The sequence below is a fragment of the Genypterus blacodes genome, unplaced genomic scaffold, assembly GCF_046128005.1.
Source record: "Genypterus blacodes isolate CSIRO-AG114 ecotype Tasmania unplaced genomic scaffold, CSIRO-AGI_Gbla_v1 ptg000111l_1, whole genome shotgun sequence".
NCBI classification, from domain to species: domain Eukaryota; kingdom Metazoa; phylum Chordata; class Actinopteri; order Ophidiiformes; family Ophidiidae; genus Genypterus; species Genypterus blacodes.
Window position 1 is genome coordinate 3,360,763 of NW_027466915.1, and position 13,242 is coordinate 3,374,004.

The window sequence follows — 13,242 nt, forward strand, 5'->3', positions numbered from 1 at the left end:
GGCCGTATGATGGGTTGAACAGACATGGGTATGGATCAGTATAAGTCTGCTCATTTGTGTGTTTGTTCTGTTGTCCATATCCAATGCTGATTGGATTTTGATACAGTTTATGTGGAAGAATGAAACAATTTCAATTCAATTTGAATTGTATTTCAATTGTTTTTGCACTCATTGCCATACAGGGGAGAATATAATTGCAGGTCAAAAACGAGGTGACATTGTCATAATTAGATTTAGCAATCATTACGACATTAATTGATATTAGTATAACTTCAACAGTAAATAATAACATCAGCAGAAAGAAAGGAAACCTCTACTGCTGTACTGTGTGCAACCACATCAGCTATTGTGGGAAACATACAGGGTTGTTTAACTTCTGAACAAATGACAATGGAGCTCATAAGAGTATACAAAGATTAGACTTTCAGTTACATCTTTTGTCCTTTTCTGGAAATACAACCTTTTCAATAGAAGCCGCAATACCCTATTTGTGTCAGGAATTTGAAGGCTATTGTGTGCCAAATGTTTCCACTATGGTATCATTATTTACATATATCCATTGTAAGATGCAATTATGCAATTTGGCAGTGATCACTTTTGCAGCATTTAGACTTTGTTTTGTTGTCTCTGAATAAACAGACAGGGTTGGCATATGAGATTTAAACTGAAAGGACTTGGCAGAGAGAGGCCAAAGCAGAACAGACAGCAAGTAACTCCTCATCAGTGTCTGAAGTGAGGTTCCTTTCTCCCTATTCTGTTGAGAATGCAAAGAAATAATGTTAACTCTTTCACTGTAATCTGGATCTCTGCTGTAGGTTTTTAACCGTTCCACATAATATTTCAATAAATGCATAAATGCACTGTATCCCTATGGACTAAACCTATAGTATTACCTGATGGTCAGGTATTCTGAGTAGTTTCTGCTATGCATTTCCATATATTATAAATGCACCACTTATTTCACAGCCCGCCTCTGCTCCATATTCGTAGTAGTTGAAGCACTTTCTGTCCATTTCCAAGCACAGAAAATAGTCTTTAAAATTGAGAGGTGCTCTGCCATCTGTATTAAATGTCTATGGTAGTTTATAAATACCACTGACCGCAAGGAAAAGGGGACAGCAGTAGTGGGTTTGGAGAGCGAGGGGGTGGGGGCTAGAGAGAGAGAGAGGACGAGGGAATCACACGAACACACACTTTTGGAAAAAAGTCAAATGCATAAAACACACACACTCACGTATGAAGGAAACACTCAGACAGCACTTTCTCAATCAATCTCTCTCAACATCTTTCCTCAATCTCTCTCGCTCGTACACACACATATAAGTATTTCAAAGTGGCCGTCAGGAGGCAGGTGCAAGTCATCCTTCATCTCCTTCCCTGTTATGTCTCACCTTCAGAGCTCGACTGGCAGCCACTCTCCTAGCCCCTGCCTCCCTGTTGACCTTTACCCATTTAAATATACAGTTTTGTTTAGAGATCAGCCCATTCCAATTTAACCCCGATATAACCTCAACACCAAAATCCTCATGTGTCCCCCATGGGATGATATACTTTATGCCACTTGTGTAATCTTATGTAATTCTTAAATGTGTCTTTTGGATTGAAGACATTAATATGTGTTGGAAATACCTGCAGGTCATTTCAACACTTATCTCCAGTTTGAAGACATCTCAAGACTTCCCAAAGAGTTTTCTATCAAGGTAAAAACACATTCCATCTGCTGCCTGGACTTATAAACTTTATGAACTATAAACAACATTTCTGTAAACATTAACATGATGATTTATATCCTTGTATGACTGTATATTCCTGTATGTTCTTATTCATAATAAAGTTCTTTATACAAATTTAACTAAAGAGATACTAAAATCAACTTGTACACCAACTTGTACACCAACATCTAAATCATTTTAGTCATCAAATGCCCCCCTTCTGTCTCACTGCTCAGCATAGTTGTTAATGTAAGCACGGAGTCAGACATTAGTCATCATATACTTTTATAGTGATGGAATTATCCCTTTCACAGCACGTTGTGATTGCTAAAGTGTTAGCATGGGGCCAATCACTCTACACTGTGAATGCTGATGTAGTAGCACGGCGCCTTTCACTCAACGTTGTGAATGCTAAAGTGTTAGCATGGCGCCTATCTTTCAACATGGATTATGCTAAAATGTTAGCACGGAGCCAACAATCAGTCATCACAAAGTGTTAGTGTGGCGCGTTAGAGCTTAATGTGTTGCACTGTTAGATATACTGACCCAACTGACCAATCAACTGAAAAAGTGACTGTATCCCTTTTATTCCTTTAAGACCAAACTAACAAATGTGACCCTCAATCAGCACTATCAGATTTCAGACTCCCATTTACACCGCACTGACAGTGTAGCAATGCTGAAGTGATGCCAGCGGGGAGTGATGCCACTTACATACCACAGAGGTATCAAGACCTTGACCGGGGGAAGTGGAATGAGTGGGGGGGGAGATTATTGGCACCAGCTTGTCGGTGCAGAAAGGTTTCTCTCCTCGCTCGGTGCGAGTCTTGTAAGAGCATGACACAGTCCCACCATCACGCTGCCGAATTTACCCCTACACTGGCTTGGCAGCTGTTTATAATTCACTTATAGCACAGAGCCATCATCACTCTTTGGAGATGAACCTTTATGAAGCTATAGAGGGAGTGGGAGGTGTGAGTGTGTGTGTGTGTGTGTGTGTATGCCTGTGTCAATGAGGTACGTTATTATTTTCCACTCATATCAGTCATGTGTAGTTTGTCATCAGTGATAATTTACTGAACTCCTTCAATGTCACCCCGTCTGTAAATTTAATCTGGATTATTATTTAAGTTTTTATTAAAATATATTATCTGTAAGGGATAACATATTGTCAGCGTGTGATTATCGTGGAATGAACTCAGACAGGGCAATCAGGAGAGGAGGAGCAGCTGAAGTGTCTTGTATCACCCCGAATCACACGCTGACAGAACGTTATCCCGCTTATTAGCCTATAAAGAAATAAATACTTTCACACAGTACATTAACTTTAAATGAATCTATTAGTCATTCCAAGCGAACGCTGAGAAAAAAAATAGTCCCACAGCCAAGACACTGCATTGCTTTGTAAACAATGGCAGCAGATTCAAACCTCCTCGCAAGCCACAAATTCACCAAAACATCTCTTATGACAAACCAAATCTATTATGACACCATAGAAGCACCGACTTTATCATTATTCTTCTTTTATCAGCAGCATTAACAACTCCAAATAGTACTTGAACACATTGTGATGACAATATTTTAATAACTTATTTTCATCACATTGGAACTCAACTCCCAACAACTCACTGAATTTAAAAAAAACAAACATACTCGGCACTGAAATAGCTCATTATGTTTTACAGCCTTTGGCACAGGTTAGCAAAGGGTGTCGTTGCCAAAAGCTCTGGAGAGCCAAAAAACTGCAACTGAAACATTTGGCCTCAAAAGATGCTGTTCTTGTTGTTCATTGGTGAAAAAAAGGAAGTAACAAGTGAGTAACTTTTAACTGTCACTTCCTAATGAACAATGATTTTTTTTTTTTTAAATCACTGTTATGTATCATCTCAGAGGTTGATTTGCCGGCAAATATTAGCAATAATAAATTGATATCTGATGTCTTCAGTTAAATATAAAACCATTTGATACCTTTTACATTGTGGACATTCTGGCTATGTCTCACATGAACAGTCAGATCATATAGAAATCAAGAAACCAGCATGTACCTTTAAGTTTCCTTATCATAGCATTCACTTTGTCTTTTGAAACATCTTTAATACAGACTTGGTGAAAATTTGACTTTAATTAGGTAATGAAAGTATGAAAATATTGCATTTTTAACAGCTTTATGTTTAAAAGGCAGTTTCAGAATAACTTCAGGCAAAGCATCACAACTGGACATGGTCCCGGTTGGCCTCCTTCATTAAAACTACTGAAATCTTTCCAAGAAGGGCGGCATTGAGGTGTAAAAGCATCCAGCAGCAGGTTTACCTCATCTGGAACAGAGGAGTTGCTGTTGTCTGTTAATTAGGATGCTGTTTTATGGCTGCTCTGCCTTCACTTACTTAAACTCTTGACACAAAGTTATTATAGGGACAACTTTTCCATTTTCGACAATTTAAAAAAAAAACAACTGTGAAAAATACTGAAAAATAAAAGCTGTATATCTGAATTGATACACATCTGTGATTTGGATTGGACTTAAGAACAGAAACTGCAGAAGTAAGGTATTATTTTGGCCTTTCTTCTAACAATACTCCCCATGATACCCCCATGCCTAGTTATATGTTCTGCATATAAACTACAGTCTGTTCTAGATCCCGAGTACAAGGTAAAACCCATTACAAGGTACATTACTTTACATGAGAAATTGCCACAAAACAGATGGGGGAGGCATACATATACACACACACACACAGACAGACACACACAAACATATCCAGACACAACAAAATATACTTAAAAAGTGGAAATTTGTGAGACAAACATTTTCCTTCAACTGTAATGAATTTCACTCTGTATTTCTTATGTTTCAGAAATGTCTTGAACAATACAATCACTGAAAGAGCAAACCTCTTATCGTGGCACATATCCTAACATGCTAATTACCCCACACAGTTTGAGTTCATTTATTATGCATGAAATAATCTAATATGATGACTGTGATAATTATGCGCACATAGATAAGATAAAAGAGTGGTAACCAATTATGGAGAGGAAGTTGGGAAAAGTAATTATTCTTTGTAGTGGAAAGAAGTCTTGGTTCGAAATGGGGCTCTTGTCTGCATTTTTCATTCAGTTCACAGTAAAGCAATTAACATGCAGAATCATGTCTGCAGCACATGCAATAACACAAATATGCTTTGTTGTTTAATTTTTTGGGAGATTTTCCTTCTTGTATAAGAATGTTACGAAGTGCATTGTAAAAATAACACAATAATGGTATAAAACCTGCACATAAACCATTTTAAAAGATGAAGAATGCAGAAAAAATGAATTGAATCCTCATCATATTCTTCACTATGCTATGTGAGTTATGATAATTGTGCACTTTCAGTCCCCAAGCCTCTTCACACAACCCAGAAATCTGACATGTTTACATTGTGCCATGAAAGGCTGCATGACTTGAAGCCTTGGCTCTCCTCAGCAGCAGCAGCACATCAGAAAGGACACTAAAACGAACGAGCAATGCTTAACGTCAATAATCAGACGCGTGTTGTAGAGTCATTAAATATTACCACTTTTAAAATCAGAACTGGCATGTGGTTAGCCCGCACCACTGTGCAAACATACTTAACACGGCACAGCTTTCTTTGGCAAATTATGGGTTCGCCACTACAAATCACAGGAAGCGGAGACTTGACAGTAATTCAATTTTTCTGTGACTGTTTTGGCTTAAATTTTGCTATAAATCAAACTTTTATGTGATGAAACGTGGCAGTGATCAAAACCTGGAAACAAAATCTAACAGGATATTAATGCTGAATATGTGAATGAATTGCTTGTGGATTAGTAAAAAAAATAAGTCAAACTTGAAGTTGTTGGATATATTGGACTGAATTTAAAATTTAATAACTGGGTAATTGCTGCAGTGGGATGAAGGAAATATTGTATAATTAATAAATAGAGCAACTTAGGGTTATACAAATACGCACAAGCAGCAATTTCAAGATACATTCAGAAAGTGTAAAATATAGGGACCTTAGAATGGGATTAAAACATTAAACTGACTCAGAGGAGTATGCAGATTATCTTCACATTCATCTACAACTCTGTCATCCATTGCCTATGTCCCCTTTAAATCATGATCACTAAGCTTCACGCCGAACCTGACACAGGATCAGACTGAAACCTGTCAAAAAATTGCCCAGTGTTGTCCGGAGAACATTTTGGAAAAACAACACCAAATGTTTTTAAAAGGATAGCCAGGTTTTCAGATTCACAAACCTTGAACTTGAACACGATATCTTCATGTTGATCCAGCAGTAGAAAACTATGGACTAGAAAACATGGATGTGTAGTAACCATCAGCTATTCTGTGCCCAATTGTCCTCTTAATGTCAGTCCTTTTTTTTCTATTCCGTGTTCCCATATACTCTCTCCAACTGCCAAAGTGATAATGTCCTGAATGTAATGAAGTGAGGAGAGGAGAAAGCAAGGACAATGAATACGGCCAAGACAGCAATCATTGCATTCCATGTGTTTCATACAGACAGATGAGGTTTGTAATAGTCAAGCTATGATTCTGCAAGAAAATGTGTTTATTCAGACCCCAAGTCATGTCATACCATGCATTCAAATTCCCAAGATTCTGTTAGACCCCTCACAGATAGAGTCAATGAGCCCATTTCATCAAATGTGAGATCAACACCATGATCAGTGGTGGTGAGTCAAATTAATTACCAAAGCGTATTTACTTTAGTGTGCAAATTGTTTTTCGGCACTTACAATTGATCCATATCAAATGTTGGCCAAAATGTTACGAGCTATTGCAAATGATTCCAACTGAATGCTGAATGTATGGAAAGGGCTATACATTTGTAGTTTGCTTGTTATGTGTGACTTATGCATTGTGTGTGTCGTACTGTTTTGCACTGCAAACTAATAACAAGCAAATTGCGTTTGAAAATGATAATCACACACAAATATAAACTATACATATATAAATATAACTTTATATAAGAAATCAATTTACAGTGTATTATGTGTGTGTGTTTGTTACTTGTTCCAAAAGCTGTATATTGCTATTTTATACAAGCCTTTTAAGTTTTATAATGCACCATTAGCACTACTTTAAGTGAGGAGCTACTGGCAACAGAGTTCAGCTCTACAATGACATGAGACTTAGTACTGCATTTCAGATAGTCAGAGGCCTGAAGATCCCAGGGGTCCTAAAATCGACTAATATGAGCCTCGGGAATCCTGCAGCACTACGGCCTCCAGGTTGCCAAAAGCCTTAACGTAATGTAATACAGGAATAAAAAATAGTATAGCACTCCTTTAAGAATAGTCTTATGAAATACCGTAAAAGATGAAGCCTTCACAGGGAAAATGAAATGCACTTCTACTAAAGCCTGTGCTGTCATAAAATCATGACACTTTTACAGTAGGAGAAAGGACTACATAAAGGAAGTCATTTGCAGCTAATAAGAGCGATCACTAAAATGCATTAAGGCAAATTATTCTGTCCTTGCCACTGTACAAGGCTTTTACTCAAGTCTGTTGATCTGCAGCAGTTTCACCAAAGACCCGAGTGCTTACACACTAATGAGCATTTCATCAGGCATCTGCAAAGACCACTTGGAGAGAAACAGCAAGGTATAAAAATGGATTTGAATAGAGAGCAGACTTTGTCTGAGACCAATGTCAAAATAAAGGGGTAGCTATAGACCGAGTGAAAATATTGTCCTTCAAATCAATGGTGTCCTAGAGTGCAAAAGGCTGAGACATTCAGAGAAGATGTGAGTGGCAGAAAGAGCAACACACTTGAATAATATCTTTGGAGAGGATTTTGAAAGATGGTACTGTGCTCAAGTAAATAGGCTTTTGGAGGTCACTACTATAATGGCGTTTCATTTCCATTCAAAGTGCAGCAGACTTCAATGGATTGCTATACCAATAGTCAAAGTAGGGTGATTTCAAAAGGCCAACCACCATCATTTTGTCAGAGTTAAGATTTTCATCATTATTGGACCCTTTTCATCCCCCATGCTGTGTCTTGAGCTCAGAAAGTGTCTTGAGGAAAATAATAATATATTGTACAGAAATAAATTCACCCAAGACAACTTCAGGAAGTAGTCTGAGATGATGTATAGCCGCACAGAAGCCAAGTGTGGAATAGCACTCGTCTGCAATAATATTTCTCAAAATGAGCTTTAAAGGGGGAAGACCAGACAAAGCCAAAGCCAAGCCTGGCCGGAAATCTTCACTCATGATTAGACATTTGATTTACTAACATATTTTTGTCACCATGACCACACATGTGAATTTACCCGCAATGCAATAAATTAGACACACCCACAAAGTATGAAGCTCATGAGCGAGTGTTTGGCAAGCATTTGTGTTCCACAGCCTAACTATGACAACACTTCATTCTGTGTCCACAGATGTGGTGCAGAAAAGGAGAGTCAAAGTGGATCAACAATATTTTATCACATTGAGGCATTGCAATGGTTTCAAGACAGCCATTTAAATGACAATAAGAATAGAATTTAATGGTTTGTCTTTGGTTTAAGTTCAAGTTATTCTGCCTGACATAGAGAGGCAACAACATTAATAGCTGTATGCTGGCAACAAAATCAAAGCCGCAATTACCTTTCTGGAAATATTTAAGTTGATGTGAACTTATATATATCATGTGTGTATACCACAATGAGATCTTTATGAAACAAATAAGGTTGGTGCATGTGAGTATGTGTTGGTCAGTAGGGAAAGTTTGCATCAATGACATGTCACGCAGTGCTCTACCAATAACACTTATCTACGTCTTGAAGAGTATTAAGTAAGGGATGATTTGGAGATTTTTGTTCAATAGACACCATTTTGGCCCTTGCATTTCTTCATTTTAGAGGGACGCAATATGCCGCCACACAGTGCTTGTGGGATTTTCTCTGCTTTGATCTGCTATTGAATTCAAATCAAATATTTTGAACCTCACCCAGCTCAGCTGTTACAGGGACTCTCAAATATAATAAATTCAGGATTTACTGGCAGGCTTCATATTTCTCTGTGTGAAGCTCTACTAATTTATTAGGATTATCTACATTCCACCAGAGATAAGAACCAAAGGCACAATGAGGTTTGGTGTCTTGTTAAAGGTCTTTAAATGCAGAATTTATAATAAGCAGTTGCTAATTTGATTTTGTGCTTGATCCCTGAATAATAACCATTGATGTCTAAAAATACTAGTCTTAATTGTTTTTACTGCATGGAAAAATTACATCAAAAGCATTTTATATGTTATGAAGACACTGGTAGCTAGGAAAACAGCCTATTTCTTTGAGATACATTTTTCAGGGTAAACACTGTACCTGTGTGTGCATCCCGCTGCTGAAACAGCTAAGCCTTGTTTGACTACACTATTCTATGCCATGGCTTCGACTTAGTTTATGGAATGTGTCCCTGCTGGGTTTTCATTTCCTCTTTCTCAAAAAGGAATGCAATCAGAGTGCTGATGCTAAAATCATTACCTAATGACTACAGCCTTTGTATGACTTCTTCCATGCTGCGGCGTTCACTTTTATAGACCCTTTTCAAGCAAACATCACGCGTTAGTGTCTGGAGAAGAGCCTTTCTAAAAGTTTGTTTGAGACTTTCTATGGGTCCAATTGATTGAGTGCTAAACCCAGTTAGTCCCTGAATCACACACTGTGCATTTTATTGAGATTTTGTCCATGTGCAGGTATTATTTTTGTGCTTTTAAAGATAATCTGTGGTGGTTAAGAATGCAGTGATGTTGATTATACATACAATATTTCCTTAAGTCCCTTTGGATGCAATTAATTTTAAAATTGCTAAATTGTCGACGTCAGAAGCATCTCTGTGAACCCTTAATTGGCACTTTAGGAATAAAGCAGCATGACAATATTTGAAACGACAAAATATAACCAACATAACCACAAATCTTTTAAAAATCTATTGTTTTCTGCGGGTATCATGTAAGGAAAGGTCTGCCAGTAATGATCCAAATTCTGAAATGAATTCATGGAAACCAAAATATATTTATAATTCTATACTCTGTCAGCCAACAGTCTCCCAGACTCTTTTGAGGTTCATTTTTTAGAGGTGAGAGGTTGAAGAACGTCTGTGTGAAAGCTTTTCCAAATAGGAGAATTGTATCTGGCAGAGATCTGCTGGTTGTGCAATATTGGTCCAAACCAATTACGATATTTTCTGTCTGCAGTTTTCCAACTATACGCTGCATGTATTTTCATGACAACTCTATGCGCTCTCAGAATCAAAGCTTCGTGATGTCGACAGTATGGTGGATCGTTAAATTTGCCTTGTGTTCCTCTTGGAGCATAAATCAAGCCAATCCATCTCTCTCCGACCCTGCTCCCTGGTGGCTTACTTAGAGCCATGCCAACGCAGCACTGGCTGTGGAATGAGCAAGGGTAAGCATGCAAGGGCTGTCCTTAAGCTGTGCTGTCTGACGGTATAAACAGGCCTCGGCCTCCTCTTGAGAGCAATAGGGATCAACCAGGCTTAGTGGGCATGACCTGTGAGGGTCCAGACAGGACCAAAACATGCAACACAACACAATTGTCTTAACTATTCCTGCAATATTAAGCATGAGAAAACCTCCCCACATCACATTGCTCACGGGCCTGGAACAGGACCTTGATGCACTCCGCTGAGGATACCCAACAGACGAAGGCCTTATGAATAATTCTGAACATTCACTCTCTTTTCCAGGCTGATTTAAGAAAGTGAAGCCCTCAAAAACAATTACAGATCTTGCTATCTGACTGCCAAGAGAAGGTAGAAAATAAGTTTTGCCTATTAGTTGTACGAGACCCCTAAGAAATCTGTGTTCTTCAGAGCAAAATGATGTATTTTTTGACTATAGCATCATACAGGGTGGAATAAGACGCAAAAGCAAAGGAAACGACAACACATTTCCTTGTGGTTTAATCTCCTCAATTGCTTTATGACCATACATAAATGCTTAAATTGGTTTGTAACATATGCTCTCCTCGCTCTGTTTCCTTCCTTCATTTAGTGTGACTGAATCACTTTATTAGTGATTATCCCCCCTCAAAAGCTGCAGGAATGCACAGCATCACACCTCATCATGTAATTTACTCATATAGTAGGAATGGGAATATGCAAATAGTGTCAGAGTATTTTGCAGCCTCAAATATGCCCCTGGGCTGCTTGTCCAATGACACAAATCATCAATTAAGATCTCAGCAGGGTTTAGGGATAAACTAAATTGGCATTATCCCTATCTGACAATATGTAGAACCGTGTGGGGTACATCACAAGAAAGAACAAACAGCACTGAGGGTGATTTGTGATGCTGCTTTTCTACTGATGGGTAGTGTGTGTGTGTGTGTGTGTGTGTGTGTGTGTGTGTGTGTGTGTGTGTGTGTGTGTGTGTGTGTGTGTGTGTGTGTGTGTGTGTGTGTGTGCGTGCGTGCGTGATTCATTCCTAGTTGATTTGAACACTTTCAGCCACTGACAAAAGTACACAAACCTTTGAATAAGTTAAAAGGTAAACAGCCAATCACAAACGGTGTCATTCAAAGTATTTGCATTTACTTTCACAAGGGGGTGCAAGTTTAGCTCCTCATGGGATTTCACGCTCAATATTCTGCACCTGCCGAATGTGTGTGACATAGTGCTCTACAACACCATTGTGATTTCTCAGGGAAGCAGATGATTGGTAAACAAATGGATCAGGCATATTTAAGTGATCCAGGGCGTGATGTTGGAGGAACACTTTAACAGAGTTGCAAGTTGTAAAAGGTGAAGTACAATGTCCAGTATACTGTGCAGTATTGTACCAGTCACACATGACACCCAAGAAATGTGTCATAAATTACTCAAAAACGTTTAAATGACTTATTACGGTAATTTTTAAATAAGCAGGGTTCAGGTGTTTAAGGCAAGCCTCATACCAGACACGGCTCTATTAAAGCGCACACACACACACGAGTGAACTGTGCTTTCAAGCAATTGTGGAATAAACTGGTAATCTGAAATAGAAAGTGGTAAAGTGCCACACAAAGAAGGCCAGTGTTCAGTCTTGGGAGTTTTTTTAGGCCTGGGCAGTGCTGAGAGTAAACATTAGACCCCACTGTGATGAAAATACTTTTGAAAAATTCTTCAAAAATACTTAAGTAAAAACATAGAAAGGAATTCAGAGAAATATTGAGCAATTTGCCCTTTTAAATAAAGCCATGTGAGGGGATAGCTTTATTGTTTGCTTTACAGTGTTTAATCAAATGCAAGAAACAAGTTAGGCATTAAAAACTAAACTACTATTGAAAAAAACCTGATGGTAATATACTGAGACAGTGAACAGACATTGAAGAAAGCTGCCAGTTTACCAACAGTTTTAGAGTAAAAGCTTAGGAGAATCAAAAACATAAATAAAAGTGCTAAATTTGCAAATGTACATTTAGGCTTTATATCCCCTCAGATATATGCGGGGCTCTATTTTTAACACACACACACAGAGACACAGTCACACACACAAAAGCACACAAAACTAATCGGTGAAATTCTGAATTGAATTTCCTTTGAACACCAAACTGGAAAATTAACTTAATCAAACCTTACCACAGGGTTATTTTCCGCTCATTATAAAATAGTTGCGGTTTGTACGTTTTTTACAACGCGTATCAACTTTACTAATCATAACAAAAGCCCTTCTCTTTATGAAAATACAGCCCGAAATGTGCGCTTCCGCCAAAATGACGACAAACACTTTCCCAAACGGACACGTTCACACCAGCAAATGACTTGTTAGTTCGTAAATAAAGCAGAATGTGATATGGCATTCAGGTGCCGACTGACAAAGCCTGACAAATAGAATCAGCTACCTGCACGCGCTTATTCTGACCGATCTAATCGGAAATATTAATGTTAATAGTTATGGCAAAATTACAGCTTTGCACAAAAACATCCGCCGTGAAAAATTCAGATTCAGGTCGTTCTACAGACGATACTCGCATTTACAAACATTACCGATTCATTTTATTTAATCCAAACGCCGCATCAAGCAACAGAAAAAAAATCCACTGGTCTTTCAGTCCAGCACAAAAATGCATCTCCTCTGCTTTCCCTCTCTCTTTTTTCTCATCCCCCTCCCTCCCTCTCTTTCTTTCTCTCTCCCTCTCTCTTCCTCCCTCCCTCTCACTCACACACACACTCTCTCTCTCTCTCTCTTCCTCTCTCTCTCTCTCCCTCTCTCTCTCTCTCTCACTCTGGCCCTGCTGTCTGTCTGACTCTATGAATAATGTCCTGCCTTTTGTAATGAAGGGGGGGAAAGGGGGAAAAGGACGCTGGAGTGCTGAAGCCCTGCTCCCATGCACTGACATTGAAAATGAATGACAGCTTACCTGCATGCCAATCTTCATCAGACTGACACTGGGCTGACAGCACAGCCTATACTCCTCCACACAGCGGCTGACGTCACACATGTGAGGCCCCTCCCACCTCCATCTCCATCTCCTGCTCGCCGCTTTCCAAATACCAGCCTCCC

At 38.7% G+C, this 13,242-nt stretch overlaps 1 protein-coding gene across 1 annotated transcript in view; it reads right to left on the reverse strand.

Annotated features, from left to right (window-relative positions):
* LOC143009158 (homeobox protein PKNOX2-like) overlaps positions 1-13,116 on the reverse strand; it is an 85,228-nt gene extending 72,112 nt beyond the window's left edge. The window contains exon 1 of the mRNA XM_076161171.1: positions 13,100-13,116. The gene's annotated coding sequence lies outside the window, so the exon portion shown is untranslated. The remainder of the gene's footprint in view (positions 1-13,099) is intronic.
* Positions 13,117-13,242: the final 126 nt, after the last annotated feature.